The sequence below is a fragment of the Pyrus communis genome, chromosome 8, assembly GCF_041283825.1.
Source record: "Pyrus communis isolate YQ-2024b chromosome 8, ASM4128382v1, whole genome shotgun sequence".
In the NCBI taxonomy this organism is placed as follows: Eukaryota; Viridiplantae; Streptophyta; class Magnoliopsida; order Rosales; family Rosaceae; genus Pyrus; species Pyrus communis.
The window spans coordinates 11,223,555-11,247,665 of NC_142572.1; the positions used below are offsets into that span (position 1 = coordinate 11,223,555).

The 24,111-nt window shown below is 38.3% G+C and overlaps 2 long non-coding RNA genes across 4 annotated transcripts; both read left to right on the plus strand.

The window, feature by feature from the left end:
- The first annotated feature begins 508 nt into the window (after window positions 1–508).
- Window positions 509–1,543, plus strand: LOC148695083 (uncharacterized). 2 transcript variants are annotated; one of them, XR_015964991.1, is made up of 4 exons: window positions 509–912; window positions 1,000–1,065; window positions 1,172–1,387; window positions 1,475–1,543. It is a non-coding gene; the product is annotated as an uncharacterized LOC148695083 (long non-coding RNA). The 2 variants fall into 2 exon arrangements; XR_015964992.1 differs by having other exon boundaries at window positions 1,281–1,387.
- Window positions 1,544–1,732: 189 nt separating this feature from the next.
- LOC148695084 (uncharacterized) lies at window positions 1,733–5,548 on the plus strand. 2 transcript variants are annotated; one of them, XR_015964994.1, is made up of 3 exons: window positions 1,733–1,862; window positions 1,950–2,015; window positions 5,165–5,548. It is a non-coding gene; the product is annotated as an uncharacterized LOC148695084 (long non-coding RNA). The 2 variants fall into 2 exon arrangements; XR_015964993.1 differs by having other exon boundaries at window positions 1,950–5,548.
- Window positions 5,549–24,111: the final 18,563 nt, after the last annotated feature.

A 24,111-nucleotide genomic window follows, 5' to 3' on the forward strand; every position in this document is an offset into this window, starting at 1 on the left:
ACCCAGCCTCAAGGTGGCTATGCCACACATCATAATTTATGAAATGCTTTATTAAGAATTCCCCCATTGTCTCTCAAATTATTTTCTTTACAACATCATGAATTTTTATATACAGAAAGGAAAAAGAAAAAACCAACTAAAGTGAGTAAGCAATTCATACAAAATACTAACGGAAAATAAGGTAGAAATGAGAAAATGGCTAGTTTTCCTCATTCCCTACACGTAGTCATGGCTATTTCACTTTTTTTTTTTATTGGCTTATGGCAACACTTAAATTTTGTGAGTTAATTTTCCTCGAATTTGATTTTCCTCGAAACTCAAACTTTGAACCATACCATTAAAGTCTTTAACAAATATATTATACATATACTAAAACCCAATAGAAAAAAAACATTGTTCATTAACAGTGTTCTTCCGTTTTCACCCCTGCTTCTTTTTTGTTATTTCAACTTTGCCCCTGCTTTGCTATCGAATGGGTAATAGTTTTGTGACGCGTGGGATCCTCAACTGCTTGCTTCCTTCTTGCCCCTCCGTCCTCACCTCATCTGGCAAACCTTCATCCCTCTTCATCTCTTCTGTCACTCACCGCTTCATCACAAAAAATCTTAAACCACATCTTTGTCATGTTTCAATCACCGCTGCCACCAGTTCACCCAGACCTCATCTCTCAACTTTGTGATCTGTAGACTACTATAGCAGCTTCATTTGTTCAAGTCGGCAATAATTGCAGAGATAAGCTCTCTGATAAATATTCTAATTTCACTCTTTATTTCCACTGATGGCAATGTCGATCGAATCCAACTAGAAAGCCTGTACCATCCCCTACATATTCCTCTCCGACAATCCCCGCAAGCCCACGCCCACTGAGCTCTCCTGGATCGACCTCTTCTACAACTCAACCCCCTCCTTCAAGTGATAATCCTCATCCTCTCCCTAACCTCCATCATAAACCTTAATTTCTTGGGTTTTTCGTTAATGGGTTTGATTGGTTTTCAGCAGGAAATGAACTGAATCTGACGTTTCGGTTCCCGACGCTCCGGCCAGAGCTGAGAAATTTGCTCAAAGGTACACACTTTAGTGATTATTTTGTGATCATGTAGTGAGAATTGGTTAATTGTATTAATATTATGAGGTAGGATTTATACTTTCTAAGATCTGTAAACTACTATAGAAGCTTCATTTGTTCAAGTCGGCAATAACTGCAAAGGTAAGCTCTCTGATAAATCTTCTAATTTCACTCTTTATTTCGACTGATGGCGATGCCGATCGAATCCAACTAGAGAGGCTGCACCATCCCTTACAGATTCCCCTCCGACAATCCCCGCAAGCCCACACCCACTAAGCTCTCCTGGATCGACCTCTTCTACAACTTCACCCCCTCCTTCAAGTGATAATCCTCATCCTCTCCCTAACCTTCATCATAAACCTTAATTTCTTGGGTTTTTTGTTAATGGGTTTGATTGGTTTTTGGCAGGAAATGAGCTGAATCTAATGCTTCGGTTCCCGACGCTACTGCAAAAGTTGAGAAATTTGCTCAAAGGTACACACTTTAGTGATTATTTTGTTATCATGTAGTGAGAATTTGTTAATTGTAGTAATATTATGAGGTAGGATTTATACTTTCTAAGATCTGTAAACTGCTATAGAAGCTTCATTTGTTCAAGTCGGCAATAACTGCAGAGGTAAGCTCTCTGATAAATCTTCTAATTTCCCTATTTATTTCCATTGCTGGCGATGCCGATCGAATCCAACTAGAGAGCCTGCACCATCCCCTACAGATTCCCCTCCGACAATCCCCGTAAGCCCACGCCCACTGAGCTCTCCTGGATCGACCTCTTCTACAACTCCACCCCCTCCTTCAAGTGATAATCCTTATCCTCTCCCTAACCTCCATCATAAACCTTAATTTTTTGGGTTTTTCGTTAATGGGTTTGATTGGTTTTCGGCAGGAAATGAGCTGAATCTCACGCTTTGGTTCCCAATGCTCTGGCCAGTGCTGAGAAATTTGCTCAAAGGTACACACTTTAGTGATTATTTTGTGATCATGTAGTGAGAATTTGTTAATTGTATTAATATTATGAGGTAGGATTTATACTTTCTAAGATCCACTTCTTATGTTTAGAGATTGCTTGATTTCATATTGTCAAATAGTTTATGAATTTCCATACTAAGTGCGTCAATATATTGTTGCAATAATTTAATTAGATGTGATATAAGTTGATGTGTTTATACTTTCAAAACATAATTTTTCACACAATTTCTAATCCCGTAACAACGCGCGGGCAAAACTTTCTAGTTTTAACTATTTACGTGGCACAAATATGACCCATTGTTGCTAATGTGTGCCATGTGTTCTCCAAAAATTTAATAGAGTTTATTTTTCTTAATTTAAAAAGAGAAATTTGAATTAAAACATATAATTTTTATTAATTTTTCAAAAATCTATGTGGCATACATTTTAACAAAAGCGAGTGTCATTTGTGTCATGTCAACAATTTTAATAGATATGTTAACAAATTTTGATAGAAGTGAGACTCCATAAAATTTTAGGGGTAAATTACATTTTGCCCCCTCGGGTTTGAGTGTCATTGCAACTTCATACAACATCTGTAAAACATTTTAATCTCTTACCTTAGTTATTATTTCATTTCAATTTCATACAACTATTAAAAAATATGTTAAGTTATCCATTTAGTGATGAAGTGGTAAGTGAGGAGACATAATTATGCTGACATGGCTGCCACACATGTGCCAAATGGTTAAGAACAATTTAAGAAAAAGCTTACAAAAGGAAGAAGAAGAAAAAAAAAACCACATCGTCTTCAACCTTAAGCTGTGGAAATCGATGATGATGAACCAAAACCCAGAACCCACATCCTCATCAAATTCAAAAACATTGACAACGGGAAACTCAAATTGAAACGTAACCTAGAACCAAGAACCTACATCCCAGCTCAGATTCACTCAAAACCATCTTGAAATCCCTTCCCTCACCTTTATTCCCCACAATCATCTTTGTTTCAAAATTAGAGTGCCTAGGTCCCCACAAAGTTTTCACCAAAGCCGCTGCACTCATCCCAAATTTCGAAGCAAAGCCATTGCACTCACAAATGCAGAAATCCCAACCATCTAAAGCACACACAAACGCCACATCCCCTTCTGGTGTTGAAACGTATCCTCATCAAACCATGAGTCGTCGCTCAAACGGCGGCTGTGGAGACTGCTATTCCCAATCCCGACACCTACAACCTCATATTCAATCCAGAATTTTCCAACTCTCTTGACATCTCAGCCATGGCTACGTCGTTACTCAAAGCCATAATGCTGACGCACGTCCAGAACCCACCCATTAGAGGACAAAAAGAACAGAAAAACCCACCCACCTAAAGCCGTCGCCATAACAGAGTCGCGACCATACCCCGTCTCTCTGCCATGTGTTGACTTAGGTTTCCCTCTTTCAACCACGCCAGATTTCAGCCACAGTCGCTTTCAATTTCGACAGATCTGACAAATTCCCAATTTCAAACCACACCAGATTTGAATTGCTGCGATTTAGTCGTGGGTATAGGTGTGGTTTCGAGGGTTAATGGTGACAGAGGGGGCATGTTGTTGGTGGTTCTGGACGATGGGGTTGGTCTGAGAGATAAGAGGTATGGGGATGGTGGAAGAAGGGAGGAGAGGTGGAGTAGAAAAAGAAGAGGTGTCGAGTGGCGGTGGCGGTGGCGATAGGATGGGGTAGATTATTATTATTATTTTTTTTTTTGGACATTTTAATTTATTAAATATTTCAATAATTTTTTTTTTTTATATTTTTTGTATCCACATGGCACATGTCACGTATCTGTTGACTTTTGAATTTTAGGTAGGATCCCTAATTGATATGTAATCCTGTGTATTGAGTCATATAATCACTTGTAATTAGTTCTCTTTCCATTTATGTTAGGGTTGTACACCTTTAAATACCTCTTATTGAGAATAATATATCACATTTCAAAGCATTATCTTCTTGGCACCAGAGCCAGGTCGAAAAATAAAAAAATAAAAAAAATAAAAAAAACCTTAGCTGGATAGAACTGTTGCGGCTCAGCCGTGTTTGGTTCGCCTTCCTTGATTAGCGAGCGATTATTGTCATTGTTATCCCTCGATCAGCGAGCGACTATTGTCGTTGCTACCCTCTCTGAATTCGAAACAAACAGCGAGCAACGCCGTCGTTGCTGACCCGAATCTACTGAATCGATTCACTCCATTGTGTGATGAACCAGACCTACTGCCTGTATCGCTGCAGCTCGACCCAAATTTGCACCAGACCATGACCCCACCGTAACTGTTGTCCCATCGTGCCTAGAATCCCCGAACTCAGTACAAATTTATCATTCATACACTAGATTCGACTTACCTGACTGCAACCCCGAGATTTGATCTGTACCCGCATTAAACCATCTTGCCTAACTGATTTCTATCAGCCGCGAAGAACCCACCATCACCGCTACTACAACTCACTTTGAACACTGTTGTTATTGCCCTTGTTATCTTCTCTATGTGAAGGCTTGAATCACCCACACCACCGCTGTTATTTAAAGAAATGAAGAAGAAAAAGAGGGAAAAAAAAATCAAAAGTCCACGGGAAAGAAAATAACTGGCTGGTTATTAGGATTTTTTTTTTTCCTTCTTCGGCCATCCTCATTGCAACCAAGCTTGGGCGTGGTTTATTTGGGCTTAGGCTTTATTAATCAGTTGCTCATGTTGCACCCAGAGCAATGGTAAGCCTAACTTGCGGGACCAATCGTGACCAGTTCAAGTTGTGTGCATTGGTTGCCGAAGCTAAGGTAGATTTTGACCATATAGGTAATGATGGTGAGGCTTTAAAAGTTTCTGCATCTGTTATGAATAGTACATGGATAATTGATTCTGGTGCTACTAAACATATGACTTGTGATTCTAGACAGGTACAAACCTTAAAACCATCCACCAATACTATAGTTAGTGTTACCAATGGTAATGTTGTCCCCATTATTGGGGAAAGAGATGTCTCCCTCTCTAATACCATGAATCTTGACTCTGTACTTGTTGTTCCTTCCCTGGACTATAATTTATTATCTGTTGCTCAAATAATTGTTGCCCTACACTGCCTTGTTATTTTTTGGCCTTCCTTTTATGTTTTTAGGACATTCAGACTCGCAAAACGATTGGTTATAGTATTAAAAGGGGAAAGCTCTACTACTTGGAGCTGACATCGAATAGCTCTCAAAATTTGACTCAAGCTATTGCCGTGGAAGGACCTCATAGGGAAAGGGATAAAGCTTTGGAGGTTTGGTTGTGGCATCGTCGACTTGGACATGCTTCTTTCAACTATTTACAAAGGTTGTTTCCTAGCCTATTTGTTAAGCATGACATTTCTAACTTTAAATGTGGTGTTTGTGAAATATCTAAAAGTCATCGTACTTCATTTTCGTCCAATATGAATAAAAGTTCAATTCCATTTATGATAATCATTCTGATGTTTGGGGGCCATCTAAAACTGCTACGTTTGGTGGTGCTCATTGGTTTATTACTTTTATTGATGAATGCATACGTATGACTTCGGTATGTTTGATGAAGTCCAAAAGTGAAGTTCCTTCTTTGTTTCAGTAGTTTTAAAATGGTACAAGTACAATATAAGTCACACATACAAGTTCTTAGGAGTGATAATGGTGGTGAATATGTTAACTCTGACCTTCATGCCTTTCTTGATCATCATGGCATTGTTCATCAAACCACATGCCCCTATACTCCACAACAAAATGGGGTTGCAGAACGCAAGAACCATCAGCTTTTAGAGGTTGTTCATGCTTCTTTGCTCGAAGCTCGTCTCCCGTTATCCTATTGGGGAGAAGCCCTCACCTTCACTGCATATCTCATTAATCGTGTTCCATCCCAATCCGTTAGATTTCAAACACCACTTCAGGCTTTCTCTTCACATGTTGATGCTCCTGCGATCCTTAATCTTCCACCTCATGTGTTTGGCTGTGTGGCCTTTGTTCATCTCCATAAACAGCATAAGAGTAAGCTTGAACCTTGGGCTTTATGGTGTATGTTTGTTGGGTATGCCTCAAATCAAAAAGGATATCGTTGTTATCACCCTCCAACGAAAAAGTTTTTTATCACTATAGATGTTGCTTTTCATGAGAACAATATGTACTTTGCCAATCCTGAGTCTTCACTTCAGGTGGAGAATCAAACAGAAGTTCAAACTCTTGATTATACTATTCCTGATAAAGATAGTGTGAATGTTTTGGATTTAAGTGGTGATGTCTTGAAAATAAGTGGTGATCATTCACAAGAAAATAATAATGTGAATGAATTAGAAGTAAGTAGTAATGTCTTGGAGACAAGTGGTGATCATTCACATAGAAACAATGTTGAAAACTCTGAAAGTAACGAGTTAACTGCACCAGATAACTCATAGCCTTCCTCTTCGCCTGACAGCTCACTGCCAGATTTCTCACCAACAAACAACCTTATGTCATCAACTACCTCACAATCAATCTCGTTGCCGTTGAGCCCCAATAACCATAATTAATTGCCTTCGATCCCAGATGCACCACCACCATGTCGTCTCCCTGATCGTGTAAATTGAGTTGTTCCTAAACCTACTTATGAAGCTGACCCTAAATGCAAAACTAAGTATCCAATGAATAAGCCTAACCCTAAGTCTAATGTGTTATACCCATTAACTAATTATGTGTCTACCAGTCACCTGTTAGAATCAAATAAGTCATTTTTATATCAATTATCTACTGTATCTACTCCTAACAGTGTGCAGGAGGCTTTAGCTAATCCACGTTGGCAAGCAGCAATGAATGAAGAGTTGAAGTCTTTGAAGAAGAATGCTACCTGGGGGATCACAGACTTGCCAGCTAATAAGAAACTTGTGGGATGTAAATGGGTTTATACTATGAAGTATAAAGCTAATAGGACAGTGGATCGCTTCAAGGCAAGACTGGTAGCAAAAGGATACGCTCAAAAATATGGAATTGACTATATAGATACATTTGCTCATGTGGCCAAGATCAACACAGTTCGTGTTTTGTTGTCATTGGCTACGAATCTTGATTGGCCTTTACAGCAATTCGATGTGAAGAATGCCTTCTTGCATGGAGATTTGCCAGAAGAGATTTATATGGATCTTCCATCTGGACGTAATGCTCCAGATAAATACAAAAAAAAAGGTGTGCAGGTTGAAGAAATCCTTATATGGCTTGAAGCAGTCCCCTCGAGCCTGGTTTAGAAGATTCACAAAATCTATGAGAGCATTTGGTTAAAGACAAAGTAACTCTAATCATACTTTGTTTCTAAAAAGATAGAATTGGAAGCTTACTGCACTTACTATGTATGTAGACGATATGGTGGTAACAGGTAATGATCTAGAAGAACATGCAGCTTTGCAAAGATACATGTCTACAAAATTTAAAATGAAAGACCTTGGATCCCTAAAATATTTTTTAAGGATTGACGTATTGAGAAGCAATTCTGAAATTTTCTTGTCTCAAATGAAGTATATTATTGATTTGTTACACAAAACTAGCATGTAAGCTTGTCAGCCAGTAGCTACACCATTAGAAGAAGGATTGAAGCTTAGTGTTGATCGTAATCAAGTACTAGTTGACAAAGGAAAATACAAAAGGTTAGTAGATTGTTTGATGTATTTGGCACACACAAGACCGAACCTTGCGTATGCCTTGAGTACAATGAGTCAATATATGCATGATCCTGAAGAACAATATATGAATGTCGCGATGAGAATATTGCAATATTTGAAGGGAAGTCCGGGCAAAGGAATTTTGTTTAAAAGGAATAATCACCTTAGTGTTGAAGGTTATACTGATGCAAACTGGGCAGGATCGATTGACGATAGATGCTTAACATCAAGTTACTTTAAGTTTGTTGGGGGTAACTTAGTTACATGGAGAAGTAAGAAACAGAATGTGGTTGCCCGTTCCAATGCAAAAGCCGAATACAGAGGTATGGCTTTGGGGATTTGATTTTGTGGCTTAAGCTTCTGCTGAGCGATTTGTTTATACAACATGATAAGCCCATGAAATTATTTTGTGATAATAAAGCTGCCCGTGACATTGCACATAATCCGGTACAACATGATAGAACAAAGCATGTTGAAGTTGACCAATTCTTCATCAAAGAAAAATTGGAAGAAAAAATAATTGAAGTATCGGCGATAAGAACAGAAGATCAATTGGCAAATATCCTCACAAAAGCTATTTCAAGTCACAAGTTTTCAAGTTTCTTACACAAGTTGGGCATGAGCGACATATATGCACCAACTTGAGGAGGAATGTTGACTTTTGTATTTTAGGTAGGATCCCTAATTGATATGTAATCCCATGTATTCTCATATAATCACTTGTAATTAGTTCTCTTTCCACTTATGTTACAATTGTACACCTTTAAATACCTCTTATTGAGAAGAATATATCACATTTCAAAACATTCTCTTCTATATCTACCACATCATCACTTAACAGCCAATCTAACAAATTATGTAACGGAATGTATGAAATTGCAACTAAATCATATTTGATGTATCAAATTGTAATGTTTTAAAGATGATGTATGAGGTTGCAATTGCACCCAAATTTGAGGGTGAAAAATGTAATTTACCCAAATTTTAGAGAGTTAGTGATAGAATTTGACGTGGATGTAAGTCTTTTTTTTTCATTTACCTATCCGCAAAAAAATATTGTGGATAAAAAGAAAAGGAATCAATCAAATCACAAATGGTGCATAAGGGGAATTAAGAGAAAATGACCTTCCTAACATAATAAAAAAAATTGTTAGGGAGACTTTTTTTTATATCATATTTTGTAAACCACATGATGTGGCGGTTGATGGTTGAATTATTTTCTTAATAATTGAAATAAGAAATCCAACCATCAATCACCACATCATATAACCTTTAAAATATGGTCTAAAAAGATGTTATCTAGCATTACTATACCAGAAATAAGGATTCCAACTAAAGGTAGCAAATCAACTCATCGCATTGTTAATGGATACCTATTGAGACCCATTTAGTTTGATTTCACCTTACACCATCATAACCACTACTAATTTTGTCACATCCCGGCCCGGGGCGGATCATTTCCCGGGCCCGCTCCACCACCGTAGCACGATATTGTCCGCTTTGGGCTTACCATTCCCTCACGGTTTTGTTTTTTGGGAGCTCACGAGCAACTTCCCAGTGGGTCACCCATCATGGGATTGCTCTAGCCGCCTTCTCGCTTAACTTCGAAGTTTCTACGGAACCCGAAGCCAGTGAGCACCCAAAAGGCCTCGTGCTAGGTAGGGATGGGAATATACATACAAGGATCACTCCCCTGGGCGATGTGGGATGTCACAATCCACCCCCCTTAGGGGCCCGACGTCCTCGTCGGCACACACGCGGCCAAGGTTAGGCTCTGATACCAAATTGTCACATCCCGGCCCGGGGCGGATCACTTCCCGGGCCCGCTCCACCACCGTAGCACAATATTGTCCGCTTTGGGCTTACCATTCCCTCACAGTTTTGTTTTTTGGGAACTCACGAGCAACTTCCCAATGTGTCACCCATCATGGGATTGCTCTAACCCCCTTCTCACTTAACTTCGAAGTTCCTACAGAACCCGAAGCCAGTGAGCTCCCAAAAGGCCTTGTGCTACGTAGGGATGGGAATATACATACAAGGATCACTCCCCTGGGCGATGTGGGATGTCACAAATTTCACCTCTATATTATGGTAATATCAAACTACATAGCTCTTAACGAGTACCCGTTGGCAACCCAATAAGTTGATTTGTCACCTCTAGTCCAACTTACAAGTTCCAACAAGGAGGTACGTACTTATTGGGCGTTCATGTTACATTGGTCCCAAAAAAAAAGGATAAAAGGGAAAATGTTAAGACCAATAGAGTAGAGAGGATATATTCCACTGTTTATTTACAAGAGTTGAGGTGACCCCTACTTAGTAAATTTTTCAAAAATTTTTTTTTTTTGAACAAATAATATTATCTACATTAAGGAAAGAGGGGTGTGCTAAGCCTCGTAATGGAATAGCAATAATTTGTTTTTGTACGAGCTTCCTTTGGATGGATCATGGATTGCTAGGGTGTCTCATACATCCTTTACTCCTTGCTAAGAACATTATTAATGAAATTTAACACTAAATTGTTTTATTTGTTCTTTGTGAGGGTATTAAGGCTAAATATTTTTTTTTTTTAAATAATTGATGGTGCCCTAATTTTTAAAACATGGGCCACTTATGGGCTTCACATGCATGGATTGGAGAGATATTATTGTGCCACCAATCTATCATATGTCAAGCGTCTATTGGACAAGTTGTTTACTTTTTAAACATGTGACTAACATCTATTAGAAAAGTGACATCACTAAAACCATCTCCAACTAAGGTTATAAGCCACTTTTTAGCCTAAAAATGTTGTGGAGCCCACATAAGCGTCCTACATTTTCTTCCTCTTTTTCTCTCCAAATACAATAAAAATAGAACCATTTTCACTAAAATGCCTAAAAGAGACAATAAATCACGTTTTGGTGCTACATTATTGTTCATTCAGACCATCTCCAACCCTTGAGTTAAAACCTAAAATTTTTAACCTAGAAACAATGACACACCCCGACCGAGATCAGGGCGTGCTGGCCGTCACACGGAGGTGACGTAACCATGTGCACGTGCGGAAGCTGATAAAATAGTAATATAAAGAGTACGAATAATTAAAAACTAGCATACAAAGTACTAAAAACATGTGTTAGCGTAAGTGAGACGCTAAGTTCAGAGCATTAAGTCTACAGCAGTCCAAAGAAAAATGTTTCGACAATAGTACACCCGAAGGTGACCCTACACTGGTGAGTGTCTGTCAGAAATGCCGGGAAAGCCCTCTGGGAAACCACCGAATCTGCTAAGCAACTAGAACCTGGAGGGGCGCAAAACAAAAGCGTGAGTGGGCAAAAACAAAGCTTTTCGAAAACCATTTAGAAAATACATTCTAACCCCTCGCCGTAAAACCTGTATACTTCCCAGAAAAATAAACATATATACGTATGTATATAGATATGCCAATCATGCTCAAGAATATGCCATGTCAAAATCTCATAATGAAATGCAAGTGCTCAGGTATAATCATAACAATAACATATAATCTGGCAGCCGGAGTCACCTAACGTGACCTGTACGGCTGCATGTAGAGCTCAAATCTCAAACTCAATAACTGAACCTGCCCACGAGTCGGAACCACCTAAAGTGGTATGTACGACAGGCCTGGGTGTAATACATATATACGCTCTAGTGCTACGATCATGTTGATGTATTATTCCTTCCTAATGCTAGAATATATTTAGTATAATGGCACAAGCAAGGGTGTCGAATCCTCAGGGACTAATTGGACCTATGTAATTACTTGTTTTGCAAGAACTCTATGAAATGAATCAAACTAAACAGAATAGGCAGATTTGTTGTTGTAACTTGAAAGTATAAGAAAGTGAAGTAAACACAAATAAATGACTCAACAACTAATAAAATGAGATAGTACCAATGGAGATGAAGCTAGGGATTCGGTTTCACCATTGCTAAACCAAGTCCATGTTTGTTAAGTTAGTTTGTACTCATTCATCTACCTATTTCTTGAGTTTGTTTCACTTGGACATGATCAACCATATGATGTGTGGATTTGATCAAATGTCTCTAATCGTGAACCTAGTTGTGATGTGCAACTTTGGTTCATAATTAAGAGTATGTAATGCACAAGAAACTTTCATAAAACCAAAGGGAATAACTCGGCAGGATGTTTGCTAAACATTCCCTTCATTCATTCACATACCTACCAAGATTATGCATGATGTGTGTTTTAATCTTGGCTACACAACTTAGTGATTAATTCAAATGATGATCAAACATTAAAATCAACACACTAAGTCACCATTAAATCAGAGAATGAAACAAGAAATAGATGGACAAACTGAGCATTCTAACTTAATTACATGGCAAACTTTGCAAGGTTACATCGAATCCCTAGAGGAGGATTAGTTACAATTCATGTTTACAAAAGATTTAACATAAAAATATAAAACATGAATGAACATAGAATTAATAAGAAGAAACCTTTGAAGCAAAATTGATGTTGAATTCCTTGAAGAGTGCCTTCGGTGTTGGTTCTCCAAGTGTGGTGTAAATGAAGGTAGAATGGTTTCTGCACTTGGGAGAACAAAATGGACAGAGATGGAGTGAAATGGAGTGGTTATGCGTGTGTAATGGACTGAATGAAGAACCCCTTGATGTGTGAAGTGTGCCTAGTTTTATAGGAAGGAATGTGGCTGCCAACATTCAGATTGGATCTTGGATCTGCACATGTGAGATGGAAGTGCATAAATGAGCTGGAATTGATGGGTTTCTGAGGAAATGGACGCACGGCACTAGGGAAGTATGCATGCATTTGGCTATTTTAGTTGAATCATGCATGTGTATTGGCTGCAAAGGCTGAAATGACACCCTGGAAAGGGTATCAAAGTGCACGGCATAGACAAAGAGGAGCTGGAATCACATGGAATGATGGGATGAATGGATTTCTGGAATGATGGATGCAAGGAATGGACATGATCTGCAGGGGTGTGGTTTATTTAATCAAGATGCATGTGGATTTCTGCAAAGATGAAATGGAGAAAGGTAATGGAATGCACGGTCAGGTTGTGGGCATGTGATAGGAGCATATTTATGCGACTTAAATGGCTTGTTCTCGTACATTTACGTTATGTTTCTTTAGTTATTTTAGTTCTTTATGCTTCTTTTGTGTGTTTTCAGGTTCTAAGGGCAAAGTATGCAAAAGGATGCATTTTGGAGCCTTTTGGAGCAAATTAGAGATTGGAATGGATATCATATGCTTGGAGCCAAAAGGATGGACGAAATTGAAGACTTGAAGTAGGAAAGTTAAATCCTAAAAAGACCTCATGTTTGAGCATCATTGAAAACTCCTACGCATTTTAGAACACAAAAACAACATTCCTAGCAACCTTAGGACATTGTCGTGTGTTTCCTTGTGTCTCCCTTCCTTGCCATGCAAGGAAGGGCTTTGTTCCCTATTTTAAATACTTAAACACTACCACTTATCATTCACCACATATCATTCACCACTTATCATATCATACATTCATTTATCACTTATCATAATCATTCACTTATCACTTAACATATCATACACTTATCACTTATCACTCATAATCACCTACAACATCCACCTACTTCACCTACAACATCCACCTACTTCACCTACAAATGACATAGCCATATGTTCCCTCCACTACTCCTATAAATACCCTTGCATTCATTCACTCCCCATTCAATTCACATCTCTCCATTTCTCACACCACAACACAAACACACACCATCTTCACATCCTGAAATTCCTTTCCTTGCCGTGGGTTTCTTTCCATTTTCTATCTTTCCTCATCCATTTCCATAAGTCCCCAATCCATTCAACACACCAACAACATCCCTTAGACCTTGTGCCATAATAACGAAGAAGAGAAGAGTGCCTAAACGTTCATACAATTCAAGTTTGAGTTGTTGGAATGTTTAGGTGTTTCTTTGATTTCAATGTTTAAATTCAATTTTCTTTGTTTCGTAATGGAAGAGAAGAGTGCCTAAACGTTCATACAATTCAAGTTTGAGTTGTTGGAATGTTTAGGTGTTTCTTTGATTTCAAAGTTATGAGGAACTAAACCCCCCTTTAGCTAGGGGGTGATTCAAAATACATGTTTATGCTTGCAATATGAATTGATTACTTTTGGTTGGAATTTCATAAATTGTGGATTCAATTTGTTTAACCATTTGAATGAATATGACGCTAGAATATAAGTGAGTTTCACCTAATAGTTACGAACTTATATTCACAAGTAGTGGAGGTTGCTTATAAACAATCGCGTTAAACGAATTCTTGGCATAAGTTTCATGCGTATTCCATAGTAACGAATGCCTCGTCAACACTTATAATTTTCATTGAACTTAATGATCTTTGTTGAACGTCTCTATCATGCGTATTCCATAGTTAGGGACTTTGATTAAGAATAACTTGGTTGAAATGCGTATTCCATTCAATCCAACGAATCTAGGGAAATCTGAAAGTTAATATAAGCGGACCTAATTAACTTGGAGAATTGAGTTTCATAATTTATCGAAAGACCAACCGAAAATCAATCTTGTATGCAAGTGTAACATGTGTGGAGAAAAACCCCTTAGCTATTCCATCATCCATATTTTATTCACATTCATATTTACATTCTGTTTTAATTGCAATTTGTTCATTTAGTTTAATTTTGTCAAAACCTAAATCCCCCTTTACTTTAATGTCAAATTAGTTAGAAATCAATTTAGTTTGTGTTTTTAAGAGTTTTGAGTCTTTTGAACTTGTTAGAATCTGTTTAGTTTATGTTTTAAAGTATTTTTGAATTCTTTGAGTCTAGTTTAGTGTTTTATATTGTTTTTACGTTTTTAAGTCAGTTTCCAAGAGATTAACAATCCCTCCTAATCCCCGGTCCAGAACGATCCCTACTTGCACCTATACTATAATTGACGAAAAGAGGGTTTAATTTGTGTGCGTATAAATCTCGCATCAAATTTTGGCGCCGTTGCCGGGGATTAGCAACTTTGCTAATCCCTTGGTTCTTTTCTTTTTTTTGGTTTAGTTGTTTTCGTTTTAGTTTCTAACTTAGTGTTGTTTTCTTTGTTTGTTGTTACTTTTGATATTTGATTTAGTTCTCTTTCTTTGATTTTAGGTACTAGAGAAGTAAGATATGGATTTTGCTAGCATTCAAGCTCAATTGGCAAATCTTACTTCTAAATTGTCGCCGTATGCCGAAAGGACCACAATGCAGAGTGTCCCTACATTTGGTGCTTCATATAGGCAAGGATTTCAAGCCAATCAATGTCCACAAAGAGATTGGAGGGATCATTCAAACTCTATATGGTGGGAAGATCAACAAGTTCAACGTGAAGCATATTGGCAACCATATGAGGAGTTCTATTCAAGACCTATGCAGCCACCACAACTTCATATGCAATATGCTCAATTAAATTCAAGTTCGCCAATAGATTATAATCAAATTCTTAATGAAATAAATTCTTTGGCGCAGGGGTCACAAAATCAAGCCAAGGAGGCTCAACAAGAAGCATATTGGCAACCATATGAGGAGTTCAATACAACACCTATGCAGCCACCACAACCTCCCTCACAACAATTCCAATCAAGTTCAAGTATGTCCATGGATAATGATAAAAATTTTCAATTACTAACCTCTTTGACGCAGGACGAACAAAATCAAGACAAGAAGTTGGGTAAATTGGACGAGCAATTTGGGCAGATTATGGAGTTCATGAAACAAATTCAAGAGCAAAGTGAACTCTCCAACTCAACTATTGAAAACTTGAAGGAAGATTTTGAAATCCATAATGCTATCACTTTGGGAAGTGCTATGGAGGTTGGAGCTGACCTAAAAATGTCCAAACATAGCCTAGAAGTGGATGAAGAGCTGCTAATTGAGGAGGAGGAAGAAGACATGCACACGGCAAGGGTAGAACAACCCTTGCCGCAGCCCCCTAAGCCCTCTAAACCACCCACCACCAGTAAGGACGTCCCAATACCATGTTATTCTGATGTTATTCCACCCAATGTCCCTTTTCCTAGCAGGTTTTTGATTCCCAACCAAGAAGAGAGTAAAAAGGACATCGTGGAAGCCTTCCCAAAGGTGCAAAATGCTATTCAAATTCTTGGTGCAACACAGCAAGTTTTAGATGGTGTTGAATTCTTCAAAGGACTTTGTACACCAAGAAGAATGATTCAAGAGAAGGTAGTGGCTGGAGAAGATGTAGAAGGCATCAAAGAGGACATATTTGAAACCACAATTCCCAAGGAAGTTGGATTTTATGACACGGGACAAGTCATAACTTTCGAAGGGGTGTTTATTCTGGAGTTCATTTTGGAGCACACAGGTAAGCCGCCTCCCCGAATTTCAATTTTCTTTTATACTAACATGTGGTTAATGATTCAGGCACCCAATCTGGAATTTAAACTATTACCGGATCATTTCAAGTATCACCGCCCATTCAAAGATAAATTCCATGCCGTTTGATTTTATTTATGTAAAAAAAAAAAAAAAAAAAAAAAAAAAAAAAAAAAAAATACTAAACATGGAGAAAGATGGAGCCTTCACAGAGGATGTTTACGTGAAGCCCCGCTACGAGGCGTCGAAGCAGAAGGAATAGAAGCGGAAGGCATAGGAGCGGAAGGCGCAGAAGCGGGAGGCATCAGAGCAGAAGCCATCGGAGCTAGAGCATTCCAGGCCTCAATACTTGGCCAAGCGCTGGATGACCCAGGAAAAAGGTGCCTCTGGAGACAAGCCGCAAGCCTTTGACGGTCACTGTGAATTCGACCCTCAGATTCTTGCAGCTCATCAAGCTTTCTCTTCATGCCCGACGAATAGTTATTTGCAAGCACATGCAAACTTCTATTCTCGTACTTAAGCTGCTGGATCTCTTGCTTAAGACTCTCCACCTCTGCCATCAATGATTCCACCTGACGGGAGCGGGCAAGCAGGCGTTGGCCCATGTTGGACACAGAACTCGCACACTGAACACTAAGTGCGAGGGACTCTTGAACGGCCAACTCATCGGACCGTCCTGACAGCAGCCTACTATCTTTTGGAGTGAAGAGGTTCCTAGCTACTATTGTAGCTGTTGTGGCGTCCTGCATCACGGAGTCTTCACCTGTAAGAAGACCGTTAGAAGATAAGAAAGAAGGGCGCCATACGTTACCTTGACGCGGCGCGCCCGTATCACTGCTAAGGCTCAATTCCAAGCTAAGGTTCGATGAGTTTGCCATTTTTCAAAAGTGTTCAAAGAAAAGGGATGGAGTTAAATTTCAAAGGGCCGGAGTCGATCTTCAAGAATGGGAAATCTTCAGAGAGTGTTTGTTGTGGTGATCGATAGCTCAATAAAAAAGCCAAGGCGACGCGTCCACCGATTCAAAAAGCCAGAATTTCTGATGTAATTTTGGCGACGCTTTCTCGGCTTTTCAGAAGACGCATTCAACTTTGTCAAAAGATTTCTTCTTTTCAGACAACACGTGGAGGCCATCACCGCAACTACATATCTTTAGGCGACAAGCGCAAAGTTCAGCGACGCTTTCTCTGCTTTTCAGAAGACGCGTGCAGCTTTGTCAAAAGGAGCCGCATCTGCACTACCACGTGTCGTTCAGAAAGCGAAGGGGCGTCGTTCAGAAATCGAAGGGGCGCCTGCTCAGAAATCGAAGAGGCGTATTCAGAGATCGAAGAGGCGCCACTATTTCAAAAAGCCGGAATTGCGGGATCAAAACGTTTGTCGACAAGGGTAAAAAGTACCACCACTTGATATTATCTCTATATATGTCGACCTTCGTCTTTTATGGCAGGGCAAACCTGAAGAAAATGCCCAACTCTCCCTCACTTCTGAGGGCGCACTCCCAGCAAAGCCTTTCGAAATACTAAATTTTTTCTTCTTCCCCAAAGATGATACCAGATGCCTGGAGTAAAGATGACCCAGGAGGAAATACATGTGCTGATTCATGCACCGCTTCTTCAAAAGCAAAGGTATCTCATATCATCAAGGTCAAAAGCAAAAGTATCTCATATCATGCTCTTTCCCTGTCTTTTTCTTTGTCCTTGTTCTTACTCGCATGGCAAAGTAAAAGAAGCAATCAGCCGGCACTTGGAGTCAATCTTCCGATCTGGAGCCAACTGCCTGGAACCTATTCCTGATTGCTTACCTAGCGTTGCTCTCGAGTAGTCATCTTCAACGGTTGATACACTTCCGGAGAAGGGACCACTTCTGCAAAGGGGAGCGAGTAAGGCAAGTGAAAATGATACATTGAAGCATGTGGAGACAAACATAGGCTGAGTTATCCTCCAACCCTTTTCAATACGAATTGGAAAGATTGAACAAAGAAACAGATAAAAGGGATAAGCTCAGACCTTCGGGGGAGACCAAATGAACCATCATGCTGCCCAGTTCAAGAAGTAGCACAAAGGAAAATCAACGATGGGCGGAAACCAGTTCAAGAGTAAGCCTGTGGAATCACAAAGATCAAAGCCTCAATGCAATCACCAAGGAGAAGAGGGAATTTACACTCCATAACCAGATTTGCGTCCCTAAACTCTTCTCTTTGTTAATTACATTCTGCCATGTTTAGTATGTTTAAATGTTTTTTGTGTGTTTACTTATGTTTTGTGTGAACCATATGCTTAAAACATTGAGGACAATGTTTGATTTAAGTGTGGGGGGGGTAACTAAGGTAACTAAGTTTATTTAATGCAAATTCGTGGGATTTTATCACCCATAACTTCAAATGTTGTTCCTTGCTGTTTTAAGGTGTTTTTAAGTTGTTTTAGAGTGTTTTAGTGTGTTTTGTTTTATAACTCCGAAAATCACATAAAAATTTGAAAAACTTGTTTTAAAAACCCTAAAAAGAGTGTTTTGAGTCGTTTTTGTGTGTTTGTGTCTTAGGGTACCTTCCAACAGAATGATAAGGATTTGGTTTATAATTGCATGACGGTTAGAAAGAGTTATAAACATAGAGAAAAGTATGATTTACTCTTGGTATATGCTTGGTTATGGTTATAATGTATGACTTCACATGCAATCATAAAAGAAAAAAAATTCGTTTTTGTAACATGCTTGAAGGAAGGAACTCAAACAAACGCTACAACCCTGAGAGACTTGAGCCTATAACGTTCTTTGGAGAGTTTAATCTGTGATTTCTTGTTTTCTAAAGTCGTTGCATGATCTCATTATTCTTTGCTTGGTTACTACTTAGAAGGCGTTTCATCATATAGTTCCAAATGCTAGAACTCATGCCCATTTCATTCAAAGCATGTTATTGATTTGCATAACACATATTCAAGAAGAAGTTGTGTAGTGACCACCACCATAGCCAAATAGCCTTACTTCCCATACTTCGTATATGTTGTAAGTTTTAACCCCGTTGAGCCTTGTTTAGCCTTTATTCTTTGTTTACCCACATTTTCCTCACCTAGCCTAGTTTAGGACAATCCCCACCCTTGTTCTTAAAAGATAGTGAGCATGACTTAATTGAATTCCTTTTGAGTTACATTATGAAAGAAAATAAGTGTGGGGGAGAGAATGTTTAAGTGTTGATGTTTTGAGATTCAAAAGAAAAGAAAAAAAAAAAAAAAAAAAAAAAAAAAAAAAAGAGAAAAGAAAAAAATGAAAGAATAAGTTCCAAAACACCAATTCTGGGTGTAAATTGTCTAAACTCTCCCTTTTTGTTCAAAAGTTGAGTTTTCATTCAAAAGTGAATTCTAAGTTGATTCAAATGCTTTGCTCACTATTTCTTTAAAAACCTTTGTTTTCCATATCCCTTCTTTGTTATCCACATACCCCAAGCCCCGTTACAACCCTTGACTTCTATCTTGAGTGTTGTGTATTTCAATTTGTGGAGTTTGAACTTGGTATGGGCTTATGGTGTCACTGGTTCTCGCGTCTAAGTAGTAGCATTCCATTCATGAGATCATATCTAAACATGCTTATTAACTCCAGAAAATGCTTTCCTTATTATAACATATGTGAGTGTTCGTCTACATGTTTACATCAATCTTCTCACATATACCTAGTGTAGGGTGTGTAGTCAGAAAATCTGTGTGAAAAACGAGAGTACATCTAGTAAGAAATTGAGGGAATTCTCTAAGGCATGTTACTACATTCAAAACATGGTTTTACATGCTTAGTTGTGAACTAGTATGTGGTGACTATGAGTAAGAATGTACTTAAGTGTAAAGATGGCTCAAATCTGTGAGAATAATGATTTTTAATTTGTCATGTGCATTGGAAGTCCCTGATACGATTGTTGGAAGGTGTAGGTTGTGTTTTGTTCTTTTTGTTTTGTTTTTCTGTTTTGCTCGAGGACTAGCAAAAGCTAAGTGTGGGGGTATTTGATAGGAGCATATTTATGCGACTTAAATGGCTTTTTCTCGTACATTTACGTTATGTTTCTTTAGTTATTTTAGTTCTTTATGCTTCTTTTGTGTGTTTTCAGGTTCTAAGGGCAAAGTATGCAAAAGGATGCCTTTTGGAGCCTTTTGGAGCAAATTAGAGATTGGAATGGATATCATATGCTTGGAGCCAAAAGGATGGACGAAATTGAAGACTTGAAGTAGGAAAGTTAAATCCTAAAAAGACCTCATGTTTGAGCATCATTGAAAACTCCTACGCATTTTAGAACACAAAAACAACATTCCTAGCAACCTTAGGACATTGTCGTGTGTTTCCTTGTGTCTCCCTTCCTTGCCATGCAAGGAAGGGCTTTGTTCCCTATTTTAAATACTTAAACACTACCACTTATCATTCACCACATATCATTCACCACTTATCATATCATACATTCATTTATCACTTATCATAATCATTCACTTATCACTTAACATATCATACACTTATCACTTATCACTCATAATCACCTACAACATCCACCTACTTCACCTACAACATCCACCTACTTCACCTACAAATGACATAGCCATATGTTCCCTCCACTACTCCTATAAATACCCTTGCATTCATTCACTCCCCATTCAATTCACATCTCTCCATTTGTCACACCACAACACAAACACACACCATCTTCACATCCTGAAATTCCTTTCCTTGCCGTGGGTTTCTTTCCATTTTCTATCTTTCCTCATCCATTTCCATAAGTCCCCAATCCATTCAACACACCAACAACATCCCTTAGACCTTGTGCCATAATAACGAAGAAGAGAAGAGTGCCTAAACGTTCATACAATTCAAGTTTGAGTTGTTGGAATGTTTAGGTGTTTCTTTGATTTCAATGTTTAAATTCAATTTTCTTTGTTTCGTAATGGAAGAGAAGAGTGCCTAAACGTTCATACAATTCAAGTTTGAGTTGTTGGAATGTTTAGGTGTTTCTTTGATTTCAAAGTTATGAGGAACTAAACCCCCCTTTAGCTAGGGGGTGATTCAAAATACATGTTTATGCTTGCAATATGAATTGATTACTTTTGGTTGGAATTTCATAAATTGTGGATTCAATTTGTTTAACCATTTGAATGAATATGACGCTAGAATATAAGTGAGTTTCACCTAATAGTTACGAACTTATATTCACAAGTAGTGGAGGTTGCTTATAAACAATCGCGTTAAACGAATTCTTGGCATAAGTTTCATGCGTATTCCATAGTAACGAATGCCTCGTCAACACTTATAATTTTCATTGAACTTAATGATCTTTGTTGAACGTCTCTATCATGCGTATTCCATAGTTAGGGACTTTGATTAAGAATAACTTGGTTGAAATGCGTATTCCATTCAATCCAACGAATCTAGGGAAATCTGAAAGTTAATATAAGCGGACCTAATTAACTTGGAGAATTGAGTTTCATAATTTATCGAAAGACCAACCGAAAATCAATCTTGTATGCAAGTGTAACATGTGTGGAGAAAAACCCCTTAGCTATTCCATCATCCATATTTTATTCACATTCATATTTACATTCTGTTTTAATTGCAATTTGTTCATTTAGTTTAATTTTGTCAAAACCTAAATCCCCCTTTACTTTAATGTCAAATTAGTTAGAAATCAATTTAGTTTGTGTTTTTAAGAGTTTTGAGTCTTTTGAACTTGTTAGAATCTGTTTAGTTTATGTTTTAAAGTATTTTTGAATTCTTTGAGTCTAGTTTAGTGTTTTATATTGTTTTTACGTTTTTAAGTCAGTTTCCAAGAGATTAACAATCCCTCCTAATCCCCGGTCCAGAACGATCCCTACTTGCACCTATACTATAATTGACGAAAAGAGGGTTTAATTTGTGTGCGTATAAATCTCGCATCAGCATGCATGTGAATGCATGTTTTGATGTTTTAGAAGTGCATAATCTGACTTGGAACCATATGGGATTTGCATGACATGATTGTGTTTGTTGGTGGAAATATGGCTGAATGTTTTAGTTAATGGGAATGGGTGTTTTTGGTGCAAAATGGAGCTGGACAAGGCAAGGGAATACACGGCACAAGTTATGTAGAATAACAAGGTGTCCGCATGTTTTTGCCTTGTTTAGAACCACCCAATGTGACTCCAATGCACCACTTTCCTAATCACATCTTCTCTTGAATGTCCTCCGCCATATTAGTCTTAGATTCCTCATATTTGGACTTCAAATTAATTCCCAAGAACCCTTTCCACGTTTGGAATAATGCTCAGCTACCAAAAGGAATGTTTTTACTTCATTTGCCTTCCCATTGATCCAAATTCACCCTTGGCTGCACACTAACACCAAATAATGTAAAATGCAACTAGTTTAATCCAAAACAATCACAATGGCGCCAAATAAGGAAGATAAAAATGCATGCAAAATGTGACTTATCAAATCACGTGAAGGCTGTGCGAATAATCGCGGGTCACCTACGAGTCGGAACCACCTAATGTGGTCTGTACGATAGGACTGTGCACCTAACTTGGATCCAAGCTAAGCGTGTGGTGCGGGAGGTGAACATCACGTGAAGGACTGTGCCCTACTCTGGGCGGGAGCACTAACACCGGGGGTGCAGGTTATGAGCTCTCTAAGCATCTCAAACCACTACTGAATGTAAATATGGATAACACTTACCTGGCACTTACCTGTGCGTCCACAGCACCCAATATGCATATGTATATATATGCAACTACTAACGTAACCAACGATGCATGAATAACGATAATGTAATGCATGGCATGTAACTGATAACCATTTAATCAATTTCTGGGAAGAATATAGTATATAGGTATATACGAAAAACCAAAAGCCCACTCACTGGTATGTGGAAGGGTCGTAGCCCCCCTGCCTCGAGTGACCACACTCGTCCTCGGGATACGTATCACCTATATGCGAAACAACTATAAAAACGTCAATTTTAAAGCACATAACCAACTTCTCGTAATAACTTCTCATACATTGCTCAAATTGGACAAATGAATATACCAACGTGCTCTACACAACCTCAGGATCACACCCAAATTTTTAGAAAAATTTTCCACCGCCGCACGCGCCCCCACGCGCCGGCCACGCGCAGGCACGTGTGATGCGAGATTTATACGCACACAAATTAAACCCTCTTTTCGTCAAATTGTAGTATATGTATAAGTAGGGATCGTTCTGGACCGGGGATTAGGAGGGATTGTTAATCACTTGGATTTGCCTCAAAAACGTAAAAACACAATATAAAACACTATACTAGACTCAAAGAATTCAAAAATACTTTAAAACATAAACTAAATTGATTTCTAATTAAATTTAACAATAAAGTAAAGGGGGGATTGTGTTTGGACGAGATTAAATTAAATGGACAAATTGTAATTAAAGGCAAAATGTAAATATGAATGTGATGAAAATATGGATGATGGAATAGCCAAGGGGTTCTTCTCCACACATGTTACACTTGCATACAAGATTGATTCTCAGTTGGTCTTTCGATAAATTATGAAACTCAACGCCCCGGGTTAATTAGGTCCGCTTAAATTAACCGTCAAGTTTTCCTTAAGTTAATGAATTGGATGGGTTAGCGCAACGCAATTCACCACATTCTCCAAAAGTCCTTTACGTGAACAGCACAATAAAGATACAATCAAAGATCATTAAGCATTATGAAAACTATAAGTGTTGACGAGGCATTCGTTACTATGATGAGCATGAAACTCGTGCCAAGAATTCATTTAACGCGATTGTTTATAAGCAACCTCCACTACTTGTGAATATAAGTTCATAACGATTAGGTGAAATTCACTTATATTCTAGCGTCATATTTATGCATGAAAATTAAGCGCGCATTCTTAATAAACATTCATAAATAAGTTATCAAACAAACGGTTAAACAAATTGAATCCACAACTTATGAAATTCCAACGAAAGTTAATCAATTCATATTGCAAATATAAACATAGTTTCGAATCACCCCCTAGCTAAAGGGGGTTTAGTTCCTCATAACTTTGAAATCAAAGAAACACCTAAACATTCCAACAACTCAAACTTGAATTGTA